This window comes from Aquarana catesbeiana, linkage group LG04, assembly GCF_042186555.1.
Source record: "Aquarana catesbeiana isolate 2022-GZ linkage group LG04, ASM4218655v1, whole genome shotgun sequence".
Lineage (NCBI taxonomy): Eukaryota > Metazoa > Chordata > Amphibia > Anura > Ranidae > Aquarana > Aquarana catesbeiana.
The window spans coordinates 499,593,838-499,616,158 of NC_133327.1; positions in this window are offsets into that span (position 1 = coordinate 499,593,838).

Here is a 22,321-nt window from a genome sequence, read left to right on the forward strand (position 1 = left end):
AAAAGAGAGTCCCAGTAAAGAATGTCCACAGGTTACAAGCCAAAAACAGAAGTAAAGTTGAAACAAGCACCGCTGTGTGCAGGGATGAGACCAGCAGCGAACTGCAATCATGCGTCCCACCGTGCGTTCCAGCCAGCACTTCCGGGTATGACGTGTGAGCGTGACTCCGCCTTACACGTTTCGTCATAGGACGTTTTCAAAGACGGTGTCGACGCCTACGCTTCACACAATGATATAGTTCCACAGTGCACATAACCACTCCCCTTATTATGGTAATGTCGCTCGGGGGGAGGGTATGGTCTGACCGCTAGACGGCAAATGTGTATTCTTAACTAGGCAAACCTAGGCATTAACCTGTCATTTGCCTGACTATTCACCGCTATCAATATTCCAATCTTTCACTGCAATATCGGCCCTTCAGCTGATTTTATTGTGTGCAGAGCAGTGGTATATGGTCACAAAGAATAAAATCCCTTGATTTATTTGTGTGTAACTAAGGCAGATAGCGGTGAGTGTTATTTATTAAGATTACCTAAAGGCAATTAAATAAATATGATAAATTTGATCTACTTATGTGGAGCTATATTATTAATATTAAAAAATACATATACATATATAGAAATTATTATATAGGTAATAAGATCCCCAATGTTTAATAGACATTTCATAATCTAAAATTGAAAAATTAAATACATATATTATGAGAAAAATATAATAAAAAATAAAAAATAAAAAATAATAAAGTAAAAATAAAATACATATATTATGAGATCCCCAATATTTAATAGACATTTTTTAAATCTAAAATTCCTAAAAAATAGAGAATATTAAAAACGCTGCATTATATCAGCCTATATGTGATACGTATCCATATATAAACATGATAAAACTACATATAATTAAAAATATATATTTGGCATAGGATGAGGAAATAGTGATCAAGTGCATGTGAGTATACATGAGTTTCTAATGTAAAAGTATTGTTAATATATATGCTTTTTTTAAAAAACATATACAGCATGGGTACTACACCCATACTACAGACTATAAATGGGTCACTTAAGTGTCGTATCAACATGCTCTACAAGGTTCAAAAGTATTGGGACAAACCCTTAAGCCAGATATGATTTAATAGAATGGTAACAAAGAAATAAAGACCAGAAAGGTAGTAGAGTCATAGGGTAATAGAGACCAATATAGAAATTGTGGGTAAAGGAGGATTACTGTTTCAGATATCCATTTTCTAATTGCTGTATATAGTAGGCGTCCATATAGGAGGCCCATTGTCACTATATCTGTGGATTAGATCTTGCTATTATCTAGGGGTTAGCTATATAGCAATTCAGATCTATATCCAAGTTGAGCCCTTTTGGGGCAAGAGAACCCAGTCGGTGGATCCAACTCGTTTCATTTCTGGATATTGAAGTTTCTCTGTTTCCTCCACGCCAGTGTTCCTGGACCGAGTCAATACCATAGAAGGTGAGTACACTTGGATCCCTGTGGTGGACCTCATCAAAGTGTCTGGATAGACTATGATTGGGGAACCCCTTCCTAATATTTTTAATATGTTCCCGGATCCGGACAAACAACTGACGGGTAGTTCTTCCCACATATTGAAGGTGGCATGGGCATTCCACAACATATGTGACATGTGTGCTTCTACAGGTAATCAACTGGTTGATTCTGTATTCTTTGTGGTCAGTACATGATTTGAATGTGTTCTTTCTCCTAGGTTGTTTTTTAGCTACTTTGCACGGTAAGCATCTCTGACACCTGAAAAATCCTTTCAATTCAGGACATATTTTGATAGATTTCGGAGGGTCAGTGACATTCTTCACTAAATGGTCCCTTATCTTTTGTGAGTATATTACTTGTTATTTTACTTTTTAATAAACGCTACCAGTGGTAATGCACTAGGTCGGTGCGCCCTCTCTTCTTTTTGTTTTCTCTTTATACATTCCTCAGGGCCATAACACTTTCATCATCCAAAAACTCCTGACTAGGCGACAATGTGGCCGGCTGAAAAATTTCTGGAGTCCCCGGACTTAATGCTGGTGATTCTACCTCCACTCCAACATCCCCCAGGACCTCAAAGGGGTTACGTGTTTCAATTCCAGCTGTCTCTACTTTCAATTTCTTAGCCCTTATGTTCTTAGGGCTCTCCAAAGCATCCACCTTGGTCTTAGCACCCAGTGTCTCCATTTTTTCCACCTCCTCTTCTTAGGCTTCCCGCACTTCCGGCTCCCACTGTAAGGCTGTTGCCAACTCCTCCATAACCTCCTCCACTGCCCTCTCCACCTCTGCTCCACTCCCCACTGTTAATGGCTCCACACTGGCGGGTGGCACTTCTACTCTTTCCTTCACTCTCTCCTCCACACCCTGGTGCCCACTTTCTTCCCCTTCCACCATCACCACCTCCTCCTCTTCCTGTTTTTCAGGAGAGTCAGACAGCACCTGTGTGGACACTGGTCGTCCACTCTCAACGGTGCGCCTGACAGCTTCAGCATAAGAGACATAGGCCCTTCTTACTTTTAGACAATTCTTCACTGTATGATCACGCTGTCCACATATATCACAGGCCCGCTTAATCAAGCAGCCTCATGTCCCTCCTCCCCACAGTTCCGGCAGTGCATCTCCACATTACATTCATCTCTGGTATGCCCAAACTTATGACATCTTCTGCAGTATGTCGGTTGACCAGGGTAGTAGAGAAACCCTCTATTTCCTGCCATTGAAAAATTAGCTGGTGGATGCCGCACTCCACCAATCCCTTCAGAATCCACCTTCAGCTTGACAAAAAAACTTGAATTTGCCATTAAAGATCCCCAGACGATTAGTCAGCCTGAAGCCTCCCTTCACTGCAGAGCAGAATCTCTTCAAAAAGGCCACTACCAAGGCAATGTCCATGAAGGGGTTAAACAGGTGAACAACCAATGGTTTCTCCTCCATAGAATACAAGGGTTCCACTATGAAAGACCTTATAGACTCATGGTTAGCTTTCTCCAATTCCTTACACTTCTCAATAACTCCCATGCAAAAATTGCTATGCACAAAAGAAACATCATAGTACCTTGGTGCTGCATGGTCCTGGATACAATAGATGTGACGTGGTTCCACTGCAACTGATTTCTCCAGCAAATCCTGAACAAGGAACTCCAAACTCACTTTATGCAGATGACCAGGCATAACCTGAACTGCAGGGTGTTCTGAATCCCCTTTCGCTCCATTGAGCTCAGCAAAGAAAAATTCAGACCATCACACAATCTTGGCTCTTTTCAGGGCAAAGTAAATAATTCTATCTGCAAGCTTTATATAACATAGGTTTGTGTGCTAATGAGGCAATTGCAAACACATGGACAGTCCATGAAACACACAAAATGCAAGTTCACCCAATGTAGAGAGAACTTAAAAGTGAGTACACCTGTTAAGGATGTCCTTAAATTAATAACCCAAAAAACACACTCTGAGCATGCCCAGAAACATCCAAGTAATGTTCACACACAAAAAGCACCACCAAAATAAAAAAACAAAGTCCCTGAGCATGCCCAGAACAACCCAAATGCAGCTAGCACAAAATAAGCCACCCCACTGTCCAAAATTAAGCACATCATGCAGCATGCACCAAAATTACAGATGGGACAAAACACCCCCCAGTTCAGGGGGGCAACTAAAGAGCCTAACATGTGCAATAGTTATACAACAAATACCATTGCAGTCTAAGGGAACTGACTTGGCAATTTTACTAGTCCCCACTTGGCTGGCTTATCTTTTAGTTATTGGCCTTAAAATGGGTATGGGGCCCAGGTCCCACCCTAAGGGACATATATCAATGTCACCAATTGGACAACCCCAAAAATGAAACAAGGAGAAATGCCTTTAAATATGCCAAATTGCTTAAGGGCCAGTTCACACCAATGCAGTCCAGTGCATATTTTATGCATCAAAAATGCATGGAAATTCGGTCATATGGTTTTCAATGGTATAGTTCACACCAGTGCTTGCAGTTCCAGTGCGTTCCAGTTCCAGAAAAAAAAGTAGAACATGCTGCATTTTTACTGCACTGGACTGTACTGGAAAGCTGTAAAACGCATCAAAAATGCACTGGAACGCACTTGTCCTTAATTAAGGTTAAGAAAAAAGAAGGGGGAAAAAAGCACTGGAATGCATCATAAATGCACCAAAAACACACTGGAACGCATCAAAAACGTGCATGCAGAAAAGCACCTGGAACGCGTCCAGACTGCGTTTCTACGGTGTGAACTAGCCCTAAGGGCCTGGCTTGTTCAGAGAAAGTCACTTTCTCATTCTATTTTGGCCATATTTGTTACTTGGACAGTTAGTACTACACTTCCCCACATCACCCCACATCACCCCCATAATATTGGCACTTCCAGCTTGTTTAAATTTTAAGTTAAAGATGCCGTGCGCCATGTCTATAGTGGCATACCGATCACCTCTTCCCGTGCATCGGGAAGAGAATAGTAAATGGGGGATCGCGCTGTGTAACCGGCGCAATTGCTTTGTAAATACGAAAATGTAATTTGCGCATCGGGGTGCACCGCAAGTCATGGCGCAAATGCTTCGTAAATCAGCCCCAATGTGTTCATAGAATATAACATACACAGAGGACATAAAACATCTCACACACATACTGTAAATTGCAACATAGCACAGAAAATACATAGCAAACATGGTATAGAAATCACAGAATATTATTAATCGTCAGTGGTCTACGCATACAAGAGAGCAGGCTATTATAAAACGTATGCTAAGTTAGTATCTTACAATTAAAAAGTTTGCATCTTTTTAGTATTGCCGTTACTCTCTCACATTTATTGAGCACAATAATCTGTGGCTCATATGGTGGCTGTTAGTGCAGGTGACATGATGAATGAATATGTAGAGGGCTATGGGAAAACAGCATTGTGTTAAACACACATTTATCATATGCCGTTTGGCTTTGACCAGAATCACCCATACACACATGGGCATAGCATAAGGGGTTGTAGGGGTCACAATCGCCACCCCGCCCCTATCTCCAGGGGGCCCCTGCAGTCTCCCTGTCATATTATCATATCCTCCACAAAATCCAGCTCCAATCTGCCCTAGGGCCCCACAGCCACGCTCCAGTACTGGGCTTTTACTTTGCCTTCCACAGTCCACACCCTCTGTTCCCATTGGCTGGGGAGAAGCTGTGAACCATTTCCTGAATGGAGAGGAGCATGAGGTGAGAACAGCCCAGGATGGGGAAGTTTCTGTGCTGTGTGCTGGCAACATGGAATGGTAACCAAGCTCAAGGAGGCAAGAGGAAGAGAGTGCCGTCCTGTAGCCACGATGGGACCAATGTCACTGGTGAGGTATGGCACCGCTCAGTGTCTCCCAGTCACCAGATGGGATTCTCTGTAACCCCCACCCGCAATTTCTACTTACTCCACTTCCCTGACAACTGGGAAAAAGACACACACCTCTAGGAGGTGACTTTCCCCCAACACCTGCCAACACTGACAGAGAAATCTTCAGAAATTGCTAAAACAAATCCCTTAACACCTCCCGGCGGGGGCAGAAGGGCTGCAGGCTCCAGATTTTGTGTCACATGGCTTTGCCCTCCCAGATCTAAGTTGCCCCCCCAAAGCCCCCTGACCATCCCCTCCACCCAGCATGCTATGCCCGTCTGCTGAGCTCCTTTCCCATTACAGCACTCTATACTGTTCCTACTCCACAGGGCTGAAATCACATTCCTTTACAACACAGCCAATTAGCCATGATCTGCGCAGGGTGTATCTGCCTACTGCAACTACCCTGCCTTTCCGACCAGAGAATTTTACAGGTCAGAAGAGCAACATAAAAGCCAGATACACCCTGTGAAGACTGACAGACTGTGTGTAAATGAATGTGATTTTAGCCCTGTGTAGTGTGGGGGAGTTGTATACAGTGCTGGGATGGGAAAGGAGCTCTGCCAAGTGACCTGCCAGGGGTCCCTGTCCTCTGATTCTCCAGCAGTGATCCCTGTCCTCTGATGTAAAGAGGAAATCTGGGAACTCTAAACTCTTAAGCCACTTTGAGTATCTTGGCGTGCGGTGGATGTATTTGCACGCACGGTGGAAGTAGTGGGGGGGCAGGTTAACTTTTGCATTGGGGCCCACAAGCTTCAAGTTACGCCTCTGCATACACCCTGCTTCCTCTAGAATTCTCCCATACAGCTAGGGATGTCAAACAAATGACAGAGCGATCACATGTAAACAAACCGGCATCATGTCATGACGCCGGTTCCTCCCTCCCCGCTCTGTACAGAGGGGGAGAGATCGGATGGGAGCCGCGCTGTGGGCTGGATGTGTAGTGCCCACAGCGCTGCTTAGTGACATGTGCAGTCACATCCATCCATCCCTCCATGCTCAGCCATCCCCTCCATGCTCTGCAATACCCTGTGCAATGCCCCGCAATACTCTGCAATGCCCCGCAATACCCCACAATACTCTGCAATACCCTGCCATACCCAGTCATACTCTGCCATACCCAGCCATACTCTGCAATACTCGGTGATACCCAGCCATGCTCGGCTATACTCGGCCATGCTCAGCCATACTCGGCCTCTGTATGTGGCCAGGCTGTGGAAGTCTCACACATGTGGTATCCCCGTACTCTGGAGGAGTAGGAGAATCTATTTTGGGGTTTCATTTTTGGTATGTACATGCTATGTGTTAGAAACATTGTATAAATGGACAACTTTGTGTTAAAAAAAATGTGTTTTAACCACTTCCCGCCCACCGGCTGTCATACGACGTCCTTGAATTTGTGCGGGGATATCTGAATGATGAGTGCAGCTACAGGCATCATTCAAATATCAGCTTTTTCAGCCGGCGATTCCCTACACCATGAGAATGATCATAGCGGCTGTTCCACTGCTTGATCATTCTTATGGGAGGTGAGAGGGGACATCCCCCCCTTCTCGCCGCCCTCAGGTGCTTCTACCGACTCACCGCTAAGATCGAAGCCAGGATCTTTTTTATTTATTTATTTTTTTTTATTTCAGGCTTCCCAGCCTAGAGGTGAGATGTGGGGTCTCATTGACCCCATATCTCACTGTAAAGAGGACCTGTCATGCCATATTCCTATTACAGGGGATGTTTACATTCCTTGTAATAGAAATAGAAGTGATCAAAAAATTTATTTTTTGGAAAAAAGCCTCAAACTAAAATAAATAAACTAAAATGAACAATAAAAAAAAATAAAAAATTTTTGTCCCCGTGTGCTCGCATGCAGAAGCGAACGCATACGTAAGTTGCGCCCACATATGAAAATGGTGTTCAAACCACACATGTGAGGTATCGCTGCGATCGGTAGAGCAATAATTTTGGCCCTAGACCTCCTCTGTAACCCACAACATGTAACCAGTAAAAATGTTTAAAGCGTCTCCTATGGGGATTTTTAAGTAGCGAAGTTTGGTGCCATTCCATGAGGGTGTACAATTTTGAAGGGTGACATGTTAGGTATCTATTTACTCGGCATAACTTCATCTTTCACATTATGCAAAAATATTGGGCTAACTTTACTGTTTTGTTTTTTGTTTTTTTTTAAACTCGTTCGAAAAATTGCTGCACAATGACCGTGAGAGATAAAAAGTTGCACTGACCCCCATTGTATTCTCTAGGGTCTTTGCTAAAAAAATGTATATAATGTTTTGGGGTTCTATGTAATTTTCTAGCAAATAAATTATGATTTTTACATGTAGGAGAGAAATGTCAGAATTTTGCCTGGGTGCTCCTAGAATGCCTGATGGTGCTCCCTGCATGTTAGGCCTCTGTATGTGGCCACACTGTGTAAAAGACTCACACATATGGTATCACCATACTCGGGAGTAATAACAGAATGTGTTTTGGGGTGTAATTTGTGGTATGCATATGCTGTGTGTGAGAAATAACCTGCTAATATGACAATTTTGTGAAAAAAAAAATCTTGATTTTGCAAAGAATTGTGGGAAAAAATGACAACTTCAAAAACCTCATCATGCATCTTTCCAAATACCTTGGAATGTCTTCTTTCCAGAAAGGGGTCATTTGGGGGGTATTTGTACTTTTCTGGCATGTTAGGGTCTCAAGAAATGAGATAGGCCGTCAGTAATTCAGGTGTGATCAATTTTCAGAGATTGGCACCATAGCTTCTGGATTCTAACTTTCACAAAGACCAAATAATATACACCGATTTGGGTTATTTTTACCAATGATATGTAGCGGTATAAATTTTGGCCAAAATATATGAAGAAAGAATTACTAATTTGCAAAATTTGATAACAGAAACGAAGAAAAATGCATTTTTTTACAGAATTTTCGGTCTTTTTTCTTTTATAGCTCAAAAAATAGAGAACCCAGCGGTGATTAAATACCACCAAAAGAAAGCTCTATTTGTGTGAAAAAAGGACAAAAATTTAATTTGGGTACAGTGTTGCATGACTGAGTAACTGTCATTCAAAGTGTGAGAGCACCGAAAGCTGAAAATTGGTCTGGTTATTAAGGGGGTTTAAGTGCCCAGTGGTCAAGTGGTTAATGATGCTTAAAGTGAAAAAAATAAAAGTTAAATATTCCTTTAAATATCGTACCTGGGGGTGTCAATAGTATGCCAGTAAAGTGACGCATGTTTCCCGTGCTTAGAACAGTCCCTGCACAAAATGACATTTCTAAAGGAATAAAAGTAATTTAAAACTGCTTGAGGCTTTAATGTAATGTCAGGTCCCGGCAATATGGATGAAAATCAGTGAGACAAATGGTATGGGTACCCCCCCCCCAGCCCATTACCAGGCCCTTTGGCTCTTGTATGGGTATTAAGGGGAACCCCGCACCCAAATTAAAAAAAGAAAAGGCGTTGGGCCCCCAGGCCCTATATACTCTGAACAGCAGTATACAGGTGGTGCAAACAAGACATGGACTGTAGGTTTGTTCTTATGTAGAATCTGTTTGTAATTTGGAACAGGTACATTTTGTAAGTGTAGCTCCAGCCAAAAAATCTATTTTAAAGCTTTTTGGATAGGGAAGGGTTATCACCCCTGTAACATTTGTTTTGCTGTCTGTGCCCCTGTTCAGAAGATTTCACCTCACTTTCTGTCACAATGACAATTGGATTTTGAAAATCTGGGGTTTTTAAGGGAAACAAGGATTGGTGATAAATCAGTGGAGGAGACACCCTTTTCCCATATTAACTCTTACAGGAGAAAATGTCCCTTCCTAGGGGTAGCTTTCCTCTCACTTCTTGTTGTCTCCCTCCGTTGGTAAGTAGGAGTCATTTGTAAGTCGGATTTTTGAAAATAGGGGACCGTCTGTATATACTATATGGCCTGCCCTATACACTCTGCGAAAAATTGGGCCTTAGGTGTTGGTGGTACCAGAACACTGTAAGCCCTCACAGTTACTCTTGGTGGGCGCTGGAACGGGCCCTGCTGTGAAATATTAGATCAAAAATTGTAATTACACGCCCCTGTTAAACAGGGGCATAAAAATTGGGCCTTAGGAAGTGGTGGTGGTGCCACAACACTGCAACCCCTCACAGATACTCTTGTTGAGCGCAGGAACGAGCCCTGCTGTTAAATATTTGATCAAAAAATGTAATTACACGCCCCTGTTAAACAGAGGCAGAAAAATTGGGCCTTAGGCAGTGGTGGTGGTGCCAAAACTAGGGATGGGCCAAACACCCCCCTGTTCGGTTCGCATCCAGAACATGCGAACAGGCAAAAAATTAGTTTGAACACGTGAACACTGTTAAAGTCTATGGGACACGAACATGAAAAATCAAAAGTGCTAATTTTAAAGGTTAATATGCAAGCTATTGTCATAAAAAGTGTTATTTAATGAATTGTTGGTCCCGACATTACACATAAGTCATTGAAAGTCATTGAAAAATAAAAAAAAATGTGTGGGGGTCCCCCAAAATTCCATTACCAGGCCCTTCAGGTCTGCTATGGATATTAAGGGGAGCTCCACACCAAAATTTTAAAAAAAAATGGCGTGGGGTTCCCCCCAAAAATCCATACCAGACCTGAAGGGTCTGGTATGCATTTTAAGGGGAACTCTGTGCCAAAATTGATAAAAAAAATGGCGTGGGGTTCCCCCAAAAATCCACACCACGCTCTTATCCAAGCACGCAACCTGGCAGGCTGCAGGAAAAGGGGGGATGAGAGAGCGCCCTCCCTGCACCGTACCAGTCCACATGCCCACAACATGGGGAGGTTGTCCCCATGTTGATGGGACAAGGGCCTTATCCCCACAACCCTTGCCTGGTGGTTGTGGGGGTCTTCAGGCGGGGGGGCTTATCAGAATCTGGAAGCCCCCTTTAACAAAGCGAACACCCAGATCCCGCCCCCCCATGTGAATTGGTAAGGGGTACATTGTACCCCTACCATTTCAAAAAAGAAAGTGTCAAAATGTTAAAAAAACCACAGGAGACGGCTTAGGACAAGTCCTTTATTAAAAATAAAAAAATAAAAAATAAAAAAGAGATTCCAGCGATGTAATCCATGCTCCTACTCCAGCGATGTAATCCAATTCTCAATCTCCAGTGATGGATGATCTCCAGCGACTCGGGACCTTCCACCGGAGGCACCCAGCCAATGACGCGGCGCCAGCTTGACAGCTCTTATGTAGCTGAGGGTGGGGCCACCCATCACATGACCCTGTCCCCCTCTATCAAGGGGAAGCGCGGAGGCTTCCCAGTGATGTAACCGCCATCCTGTATTTTTCGAATTTGTGAATTTGTCGCGAATATCCCAAATTGTTCGCTGTTCGGCGAACGGGCGAACAGTCAATGTTCGAGTCAAACTCATGTTCGACTCAAACAGATAGCCCATCTGTAGCCACAACAATGCAACCCCTCACAGATACTTTTGTTGAGCACAGGAACGAGCCCTGCTGTTAAAAATTTGATCAAAAATTGTAATTACACGCCCCTGTTAAACAGGGGCAGAAAAATTGGGTCTTAGTCACTGGTGGTGGTGCCCAGAACACAAAATGTTCTTAGAAGCTATCAACATGAACATTGAGGATGAATAGGATAGTCACTCAGCATAACAGGATAGTCACTCAGCATCAACATAGGCAGTCTTGAATGGATCTCACATTCATAAAAAAATGTATCGGTTACATCAGCATCAGGTGCTTGGTAGCTGGTGATCCAAGACTGATTCATTTTTATTTAGGTGAGCCGATCAACCGAGTCGGTGGACAGGCGCACTCTGTGATCGGTTACAAAGCCTCCAGCAGCACTGAATATGCGTTTCGAAAGAACGCTGGATGCAGGACAGGCCAGTAGCTCAATTGCATACTGTGCAAGCTCTGGCCAGTGATCCATCCTCAAGACCCAGTAACCCAGTGGATTTTCGGTTGGAAAGGTCTCCAAGTCTGATCCAGCCCCTGGGTATTTCTGCACCATGTACAACAGAGGCTGGCGATGGTTGCTGGAATCGATCAGACCTTGGGGCTATGGACTAAAAAATTGTCTGAACTCATCGGTCAGACAGCCACCTTCTCCACCGCTCCTTCTGTGACTGACCGAAGCCTCAGCAACACGTTGTCCAGGAGGACCAGGAAATTGTAACCTCCCAGGCTCTGGAAATGCATTGCACAAACCTTTCTGCAAGGCCTCCCGAAGATGTTTCATCCTCTGCTCCCTCTGCGATGGCTGGATAAGTTCTGCCACCTTACCCTTGTAACGTGGATCAAGAAGGGTTGCCAGCCAGTACTGATCCCGCTCCTTGATAACACAAATCCGAAGGTCCTTTCGCAGGCTTTGCAGGATCAGGGAGGCCATGCAATGTAGGTTTGCTGAGGCATTTGGTCTGGAGTCCTCTGGGTCACTAAGGACAACCTGATCCGCAGCCACCTCCTCCCAGCCACATACAAGTCCATGGGTTTCTGAGGACTGAAAACGATCCCTTAAAAACTGCTGCTGATGCTGAGTTCCAGGCTCCACCTCCATGCTGACACAATCCTCCTCCTCTTCCTGCGTGATAAGCGGGCCTGCAGGAATACTGTCTGGATAAAGGGCGCCTTGAGAGGTAAGGAAGTCCTTCTCTTCCTCCCTCTGTTCTGCCTCAAGTGCCCTGTCCATTATTCCACGCAGTGTGTGCTCTAACAGGAAGACAAGAGGGACAGTATCACTAATGCATGCACTGTCACTGCTCACTATCCTCGTGGCCTCCTCAAATGGTGACAGGACAGTGCATGCATCCTTGATCATGAGCCACTGACGTGGCGGTAAAAAGCCAAGCTCCCTGACCCTGTCCTGGTGCCATACACATGTAGTCATTGATGGCCCTCTGCTGCATGTGCAGCCACTGCAGCATTGCCAACATTGAGTTCCACCTGGTGGGCATGCCACAGATGAGGCGGTTCTTGGACAGGTTGCATTCCTTCTGGAGGTCAGCCAGCCAAGCACTGGCATTCTATGACCGACGGAAATGCCCACAGACTTTCCTGGCCTGCCTCAGGAGATCCTGTAAGCCCGGGTACCTGCACAAGAACCGCTGCACCACCAAATTAAGGATGTGAGCCAAACAGGGAACATGGGTGAAGTGTCCCTGTCGGAGGGTGGAGAGGAGGTTGGTGCCATTGTTGCAATCCACCATTCCTGGCTAAAGCTGGTGTGGCATCAATCACCTCTGAGCCTGCCCCTGCAGAGCTGACAGAATCTCTGCCCCAGTGTGGCTCCTGTCCCCTAAGCAGACCAACTCAAGCACCGCATGTCATCTTTTTGCCTGAGTGCTTGCGTAGCCCCTAGAATGCCTACGGAGCACCACTAGTTCCGAGGACAAATCTGCACAGGAAGAGGCCATAGGGGAAAGAAGAAGAGGAGGGGGTGGAGGAGAGAGATGTGGCAGAATCACCACTACCAGCATTTTGGAGGCGTGGTGGCGGAACAAGCTCCAACAATACTGCACCCTGTCCTGCATCCTTCCCAGCTGCCAGCAGGGTTACCCAGTGCACCGTGAAAGAAAGGTAACGTCCCTGTCCACGCCTGCTGGACCATGAGTCAGCGGTAATATGCACCGCTGACCGTCCTGTCCAATTAGGCCAAGACATTGCCTTCCACATGTCGGTAGAGAGCCGGAATGGCCTTCCGAGAAAAAATTGACGTTTGGGAACCTGCCACTGAGGCACCGCACATTCCACAAATTCAAAGGGGGCAGAGTCTACCAGCTGAACAGGCAGCAGTTGGAGTGCTTGTCAATTAAGCCAAACTAGCATTCAGCCGCTGAGCATGTGGATGGCTGGGACCGAATTTCTTTCACCGATTTAGCAAGTGGGGTAGGGAAATTTGCCTGCAACAATCGAATGTTGGGGTACTGCTAGCAGATTTCCCGCAAGTGCTTGGGACACCTAATTCTACACCTTCATTCCTCTCAGTGCAGGTCTCTGAGAGGACTGAAGTTATAGTGGGGTTGGAGATCCCAGCTGATGAAGAGCAAGGAGAGGTCTACCTTGTTCTTTGGTGTGGGTCTTTTAAGTACTGTTGCCAATGGGCTACATGGGAGTTCGACATATGTCTGGTCAAGCATGTGGTGCCCAAGTGGCTGCTGTTTTGACGCTTGATACACTTCAGACATATGTTGCAAACAGCAACGGTGCGATCTGCTGCACGTCTCAAAAAAGGCCCACACCAAAGAACTTTTGCAAAAACGTGCTCTGCGGTGTGATGCAGTCAGTTGGCTGCCCTTAAGCTGGCCCCTGGAGGGCATCCTGCCTCGTTGGAGATGTGCCTCCTCCTCCTTCTCTCTTCTATCTGGCTCCCACGTAGTGTCAGTGACCTCATCATCCCCTCCCTCCTCGCCACTGGAGCACCCCTTTCTCTGGGCTCACGTTACAGCCCTCATTCTCAACCTGGGTATCATCATCAGAGCCTTCAAAATGCTACGCATCCTCCTGCAGCATGTACCCTACACTGTGGTCGAACAGTTCGGGGTACTCCTCAGGGCATGATGGTGGGGCTAGGGAAGGAGTGACTGATGACATTGAGCCAATGGAAGAGGCTGCTTTGGCAGCTGCATTGGCAGACAAAGTACCCTGAGCCTGGGTGACAGAGGATGAGGAGGATGAGGACGGGTTGGTCATCCACTCTACCAAATCTTCTGCATGTTGTGGCTCAACACAGCCAGCTGCCGAAAAAAGGACAAGTGTGCCCCACGGCCATGTGCTGAGGATGCACCGTTCCCATGACCAGCACTGTTGGCTGTAGACACAGAGCCTGCTTGCCCTCTTTTAGTGGCCTGTGAGCATCTGCTTCTCCTTGGTGGCCTTCCAGATAATCTGTACAATTAGATTAGCAAAACAACGCCTGAAGTTTACTAAAAACATTTGCAGGAATGGCCTACAGTCAAGCCTGTGTGTATATGTATAATATATATATATATATATATATATATATATATATATATATATATATATATATATATATATATATATGTATATATATATATGTGTGTGTGTGAAATGCAGCTCACTGAGTCACCTGCCTGAAAGTATCTTTGACCACGTACTCCAGGAATGGCCTACAGTCAGGTATAGTCTTGGCTAGAATATATATATATATATATTACAATGCAGCTAACTGTATCGCCTGCCTGAAGTATATTAGGAACAGTACACCAGGAACGGTCTGCAGTGAGATCTAGCTAAACTGTATACAATATATATACTAGACTGACTGTGTGTGTGTGTGTGTGTGTGTATATATATAATACACTGCAGCTAACTGAATCAACTCTGCCTGCCTAAAGTATATTAGAAACAGGAACTGTCTGCAGTGAGATCTAGCTAAACTGTATGCAGTGGATACATGCCTCTCTCTGTCTCTGTCTTAACAACGCCACCAACACACCACACATGGCCGACGTGCAGGCGGCCTTATATAGTGTGGAGCGTGGACTTAACCCCCTAAACCGTAATTGGCCAAAGGCACCCTGCCTTTGGCCAATTATGGCTCTCTTCGCTGATGGTGCTGTGATTGGCCAAAGCATGGGGGTCATAGTGCATGCTTGGCCAATCATCAGCCAGTAATGCACTGCAATGACACAGTGCATTGTGGGCTGTGATGCGCCGCTTAAATTTGGCGCAAACGGCCCATAATATTCGATCTTCATCGAACGATCGAACAGCCGATGTTCGAGTCGAACTCGTGTTTGACTCAAACAGACAGCCCATCCCTACATACAGCCTACACCCTCCAGATTCCTTGCATGCACTCTTATCCTCCACAATCCCCCACAATATGCCCTGCATCCTCCAGGATCCCCCTGTACACCCCACACCCTCCAGAATCCCTCACCATACACTCTGCACCCTCCAGGTTTCCCCACATACACTCTGCACCCAACAAATTCCTCCCATACACCTTGCCTTCTCGAGAACCCTCCTCCTCCTATTCACATTGCACCCTCCAGAATTCCCCACCATACACCCTGAACCCACCAAATTACTCTCATGCACCCTGCATCCTCCAGAGTCCTCACATACACCCTGCATCCTCCAGAATATATCTGAATTTTCCAGAATCTTGCACCATACAGCAGCTAAGAAAATTTCCATCAGCTAGAGCTTCATGACTGTGCAGCTGCTGGGACTTATAGTTACACTTTAGTTTTACCTGTTTCACTCAATAGAGCATAGTTGCAGTCCAGCTGAGCAGAGCACTTCTGTCAGCCCCTTGAAATAGCATCCAATGCACAATGTCACCCTATTCTGATGAAGGAGGTGCGACTAAAGCCAAAGCTTTTTTCACAATTTAACTGACTTTGTTGTCATGCAGCTGGCACATATAAATGACACTGCACTGGGGCTGTTGGAGACATGCCAAGAATGTTTGTTTTCCAGGGACAGGCCTCTAAACATGGGGACTTTCCTCAAGAAGCAGACACTAATGGTAATCACTACCTATGCTACAAGAGTGGTAGGAGACTGGAGATGTGCTGTAGGAGACAGAGACATGTGTTAATGGACATGTTATAATGGAGAGAGAACACAAATTACAACCTTTTTATAAATGAATGCTCTGTTATTTGTGCTCCTTGCCACAGCCATTAAAAAAGGTCAGATAGAAAAAAGTGGAATAATAAATGGACAGCACGGGGAGAGGGAATGTGTGAAATGCTGGTAGGGTAATTGGCCCTAGTATGTGTATGTATGCATGTGAGGGACTGATGTTAAAGTGCTACTAAACCCAGGACCCTGCATTCACTATATCTGGTCTCCCACAGTACACAGTTTTAGTAAATATAGGGGGAGATTTACTGAAACTGGAGCACACAGAATCTGGTGCAGCTCTGCATAGCAACCAATCAGCTTCCAAGTTTTATTGGCAAAGCTTAAGTGAAAATGTTGAAGTTAGAAGCTGATTGGCTACTTTGCACAGCTGCACCAGATTCTGAGTGCTCTAGTTTTAGTAAATCTCCCCCATTAACTGCTAAATACCTTTTTTTTTCATCAGCAGTATATAGCACTCTTGTGACTTCTATCAGTTCCTGGTTAAAGCTTGTAGGAGGAATTTTCATACTGCACCGAGCTGTCCTATCAGGATCCAGGACCCCTGTCCCTCTGTCTGGACAGTGATGATTGGCTGATCACATGCACTCTCCCAAGAAAAAAAAACTCTCTAGCAATAAACACCAAACTGAGCATGTGCAGCCTAACTCCAGAAACTCTGTCTTAACCGGACATGTTCTGGAGTCAGTGTTAGAAGAGGAGGATCTGTGCATACAAGATCAAAAAGCCTTTTTACACAATGCAGTGGATTAACCCCTTAGGTTCCACAGTGAGTATAACAAGCATGCTTTACTGCATATACAGAGTGATGTTGCTGTTGTGGGTTTAGTAACAATGTAATGTAAATTATGTGTAAAATTCAGTGTAAATTGTCAGCACTACATAAATACCTAATAATAATGAATAAACCAAAGTAGCAAACACCAGAGTAATAAACCTTCAGTAATAAATCTTCACTGGCCTGGATTCTTCATCTTATAGTTTAGGTCCTATTAGCAGTTTAAGTAGTGATGATATTGTAGTACAGTGTGGCAGCTTTTGTGACAGTCCTTGCAGTGCATGTATAGTGCTATGGACAGTGCAGAGTGGGAAGATACATTCCAATGTGTTCTCAGTGTCACAGGTCACATGACACAAAACCACAGGAGAAGTCCAGGAACACTTTTCCACATTTTATTTCAGTTCACATGCTCATCAGATCTGCGCAAGCATGTGAGCATGAAAAACACTGACTAATGGATCCTGGGACCTAGGGGGCTACACAAGAGGTACCAAGGGGCCATATACATACTGATACTTTGCTGAGGTTTAATAGGAATTCTGTCAAATTAACTAACACCACACCAAGGCTGAATTTGGTGGCTGTAGCAGCTATTTATTAAATGCAAACACAAATACCATCCTTGTAAACCATAAATATAAGCACTAAACATAACGAATTTACCAGAATTGGTATTTAAGTATTTGAAGTTCATTCTATAACACACCAACAGGTATAGGGACAGTACCATCACAACTGCAGATACCAAATTAATCCTCACCAGGGATGCCATACCCGAGACAGCTCCCCAATCTCAATTGAACATTACAGTGTTTGTTAACCCAAAAAAGAAAAAATTATTTCCTGGTCCCTTAAAGCAGATTACACAGTGCTTGTGCTGTGTAATCTGCTCCCCTCTAAACTTAAAAAAAAACAAAAAAAAAAAAAAAAAAACCTGAATCTGCCACTTCCTGTATGGCCTCTCTAAACAGACCACGAAAATCAGGGCTGCTCTACCCTGATCACCGTGGTCAAAGTGCGTCCCTCCGTCATACACTGTCCTCTCTGTTCTCCACTCTCCCCCCTTCACCACCCTCCTTCCTGCCTGTTATCTTGTGTCTGTGTGTCTCTGTCTCCACCCCCAACCCCCAACCCCCCCGCCGTGGTTAGTAAAATAAAAATTTGTAAATGGACACTGCCAGCCCCTCTATGATATCCTGGCATACCACACTGCATTATTCTTTTATAAAAACAAGCGTTGTAAATATTGTTTTAGCGCTGTCTTCAGGCCGGTCACGTGACTCTTGGCCAGGTTTCCAGGGCTGAGCGGCCACATGTTCTTACATAATTACATAGTTACGTAGTAGGTGAGGTTAAAAAAGACACAAATCCATCAAGTCCAACCTATGTGTGTGATTATATGTCAGTATTACATTGTACTGTATATCCCTGTATGTTGCGGTCGTTTAGGTGCTTATCTAATAGTTTCTTGAAACTATCAATGCCCCCCGCTGAGACCACCTCTTGTGGAAGGAAATTCCACATCCTTGCCGCTCTTACAGTAAAGAACCCTCTACGTAATTTAAGGTTAAACCTCTTTTCTTCTAATTTTAATGAGTGGCCACGAGTCTTGTAAATCTCCCTTCTGTGAAAAAGTTTTATCCCTATTGTGGGGTCACCAGTATGGTATTTGTATATTGAAATCATATCCCCTCTCAAGCATCTCTTCTCCAGAGAGAATAAGTTCAGTGCTCGCAACCTTTCCTCATAACTAGGGATGAGCCGAACACCCCCCTGTTCGGTTCGCACCAGAACATGCGAACAGGAAAAAAGTTTGTTGAACACCGTTAAAGTCTATGGGACACGAATATGAATAATCAAAAGTGCTAATTTTAAAGGCTTATATGCAAGTTATTGTCATAAAACGTGTTTGGGGACCTGGGTCCTGCCCCAGGGGACATGGATCAATGCAAAAAAAAGTTTTAAAAACGGCCGTTTTTTCAGGAGCAGTGATTTTAATAATGCTTAAAGTCAAACAATAAAAGTGTAATATCCCTTTAAATTTCGTAGCTGGGGGGTGTCTATAGTATGCCTGTAAAGGGGCGCATGTTTCCTGTGTTTAGAACAGTCTGACAGCAAAATGACATTTCGAAGGAAAAAACCCATTTAAAACTACTTGCGGCTATTGCATTGCCGGTCCGACAATACACATAGAAGTTCATTGATAAAAACGGGATGGGAATTCCCCACAGGGGAACCCAAACCAAAATTTAAAAAAAAAATGACGTGGGGGTCCTCCTAAATTCCATACCAGGCCCTTCAGGTCTGGTACGGATTTTAAGGGGAATCCCGCGCCAAAAAAAAAAAAAAAAAAAAAGCGGCGTGGGGTCCCCCCAAAGATCCATACCAGACCCTTATCCGAGCACGCAACCTGGCAGGCCGCAGGAAAAGAGGGGGGGACGAGAGAGCACCCCCCCCTCCTGAATCGTACCAGGCCACATGCCCTCAACATTGGGAGGGTGCTTTGGGGTAGCCCCCCAAAACACCTTGTCCCCATGTTGATGAGGACAAGGGCCTCATCCCCACAACCCTGGCCGGTGGTTGTGGGGGTCTGTGGGCGGGGGGCTTATCGGAATCTGAAAGCCCCCTTTAACAAGGGGACCCCCAGATCCCAGCCCTCCCCCCTGTGTGAAATGGTAAGGGGGTACTTACCCCTACCATTTCACTAAAAAACCTTCTTTCTTCTTCTTCTTTCTTCTTTCTTCTTTCTTCTTTCTTCTTTCTTCTTTCTTCTTCTTTCTTCTTTCTTCTTTCTTCTTTCTTCTTTCTTCTTCTTTCTTCTTCCCGGGTGGCCCCGCCCCCCATTATTTAAGAACCGTCAGGCGAGGAGATACCGTCACACAGCGGGAGGAGCAGGAGACTCCCCCATGCCATGGGTGCGGAGCGGCCCGAGGAGAAGAAGATAGAAGACGCCGCGGAGGAGATGCTGGACGAGAACGCCGGAGGAAGAACCAGAAGAAGAAGATGAAGGAAGATAGAAGAAGCATTTAAATAAAGGAATTGTCAAAAACTCTCTTGTCATTTTTGACAGTTTTTTTAGTGAAATGGTAGGGGTAAGTACCCCCTTACCATTTATTTCACACGGGGGGGACCGGGATCTGGGGGTCCCCTTGTTAAAGGGGGCTTTCAGATTCCGATAAGCCCCCCCGCCCGCAGACCCCCACAACCACCGGCCAGGGTTGTGGGGATGAGGCCCTTGTCCTCATCAACATAGGGACAAGGTGTTTTGGGGGGCTACCCCAAAGCACCCTCCCAATGTTGAGGGCATGTGGCCTGGTACGGTTCAGGAGGGGGGGCGCACTCTCATCCCCCCCTCTTTTCCTGCGGCCTGCCAGGTTGCGTGCTCGGATAAGGGTCTGGTATGGAATTTAGGGGGACCCCCACATCATTTTTTTTTTTAAATTTTGGCCGGGGTTCCCCTTAATATCCATACCAGACCTGAAGGGCCTGGTATGGAATTTAGGGGGACCCCCATGTCTTTATTTTTTTTTTTTTTTTTTAATTTTGGTTCGGGGTTCCCCTGTGGGGAATTCCCATGCCGTTTTTATCAATGAACTTCTATGTGTATTGTCGGACCGGCAATGCATTAATAGCCGCAAGTAGTTTTAAATGGGTTTTTTCCTTCGAAATGTCATTTTGCTGTCAGACTGTTCTAAACACAGGAAACATGCGCCCCTTTACAGGCATACTATAGACACCCCCCAGCTATGAAATTTAAAGGGATATTACACTTTTATTGTTTGACTTTAAGCATTATTAAAATCACTGCTCCTGAAGAAACGGACATTTTTAAAACTTTTTTTTTTGCATTGATCCATGTCCCCTGGGGCAGGACCCAGGTCCCCAAACACTTTTTATGACAATAACTTGCATATAAGCCTTTAAAATTAGCACTTTTGATTTCTCCCATAGACTTTTAAAGGGTGTTCCGCGGCATTCGAATTTGCCGCGAACACCCCAAATTGTTCGCTGTTCGGCGAACTTGCGAACAGCCAATGTTCGAGTCGAACATGAGTTCGACTCGAACTCGAAGCTCATCCCTACTTTGTACTCGCTCCATTACCAGTACATCCTTCCTGAGGACTGGTGCCCAGAACTGGACAGCATACTCTAGGTGAGTCTTGTAGAGCGGGAGAATTATCGTTTTATCTCTGGAATTGATCCCCTTTTTAATGCATGCCAATATTCTGTTTGCTTTGTTAGCAGCAGCTTGGCATTGCATGCCATTGCTGAGCCTATCATCTACTAGGACCCCCAGGTCCATTTCCATCCCCCCAGTGTATAGATTGCATTCATATTTTTGCCACCCAAATGCATTATTTTACATTTTTCTACATTGAACCTCATTTGCCGTGTAGTTGCCCACCCCATTAATTTGTTCAGATTTTTTTGCAAGGTTTCCACATCCTGCGGAGAAGTTATTGCCCTTCTTAGCTTAGTATCGTCCGCAAATACAGAGATTAAACTGTTTACCCCATCCTCCAGGTCGTTTATGAACAAATTAAGTAGGAATGGTCCCAGCACAGAACCCTGGGGGACCCCACTACCCACCCCTGACCATTCCGACTACTCCCCATTTATCACCATCCTCTGAACTCGCCCTTGTAGCCATTTTTCAATCCATGTACTCACCCTATGGTCCATGCCAACGGACCTTATTTCCACATCCTGCGGAGAAGTTATTGCCCTTCTTAGCTTAGTATCGTCCGCAAATACAGAGATTAAACTGTTTACCCCATCCTCCAGGTCGTTTATGAACAAATTAAGTAGGAATGGTCCCAGCACAGAACCCTGGGGGACCCCACTACCCACCCCTGACCATTCCGACTACTCCCCATTTATCACCACCCTCTGAACTCGCCCTTGTAGCCATTTTTCAATCCATGTACTCACCCTATGGTCCATGCCAACGGACCTTATTTCGTACAGTAAACGTTTATGGGGAACTGTGTCAAATGCTTTTACAAAATCCAGATACACCACGTCTACGGGCCTTCCTTTATCTAGATGGCAACTCACCTCCTCATAGAAGGTAATAGATTGGTTTGGCAAGAACGATTCTTCATGAATCCATGCTGATTGCTGCTAATGATACCATTCTCATTACTAAAATCTTGTATATAGTCCCTTATCATCCCCTCCAAGAGTTTACATACTATTGATGTTAGGCTAACTGGTCTGTAATTCCCAGGGATGTATTTTGGGCCCTTTTTATATATTGGTGCTACATTGGCTTTTCTCCAATCAGCTACTACCATTCCAGTCAGTAGACTGTCAGTAAAAATTAGGAACAATGGTCTGGCAATTACTTGACTGAGTTGCCTAAAGACCCTGGGGTGCAAGCCATCTGGTCCCAGTGATTTATTAATGTTAAGTTTCCCAAGTCTAATTTTAATTCTGTCCTCTGTTAACCATGGAGGTGCTTCCTGTGATGTGTCATGAGGATAAACACTGCAGTTTTGGTTACTGAAGCCCCCCGATTCCC